The following is a 682-nucleotide window of genomic DNA, read 5'->3' on the forward strand; positions in this document are numbered from 1 at the left end:
CTTACATATATATGGGGAAGTACAAGATCCAACTCTGTTTTACAGTGAAAATGGCAGGAACTTCTAACTGGCACAAGGAAACATACTGAGAAACCAGAGTAAAAGTTTCCCCTGCAAACCGTTCCCTTTGTGCTACATGAACGAACGTCTCTCCACATGCTCAGTTCTGAGAGATAAGTATGTGTGAAAGCCGTCCTTCACCTACCTTGTTGGGAACACAATGTTTCTTTTCAGTTGCAAACTCCACTCCATACATATATATGGGGAGGTACTAGCTCCAACTCGGTTTTACAGTGAAAACTGCAGGAACTTCAAACCGGCACTAGGAAACAGACTGAGAAACCAGAGTAAAATTTCTCCTGCAAACGGTTCCCTTGGTGCTAAATGAACGAACGTCTCTCCACATGCTAATTTCTGAGAGAAATATGTGTGTGAAACCGTCCTTCAACTAGCTTGTTGGGAACACAAAGATTCTTTTCAGTTGCAAACACCACTCCATACATATATATGGGGAAGTACAAGCTCCAACTGGGATTTACAGTGAAAACTGCAGGAACTACAAACAGGCACTAGGAAACAGACTGAGATACCAGAGTAAAAGTTTCTCCTGCAACCCTTTCCCTTGGTGATAGATGAAAGAACTTCTCTCCACATACTCAGTTCTGAAAGATAAGTGTGTTTG

The sequence above is a fragment of the Camelus bactrianus genome, chromosome 31 (assembly GCF_048773025.1).
Source record: "Camelus bactrianus isolate YW-2024 breed Bactrian camel chromosome 31, ASM4877302v1, whole genome shotgun sequence".
Taxonomy (NCBI): domain Eukaryota; kingdom Metazoa; phylum Chordata; class Mammalia; order Artiodactyla; family Camelidae; genus Camelus; species Camelus bactrianus.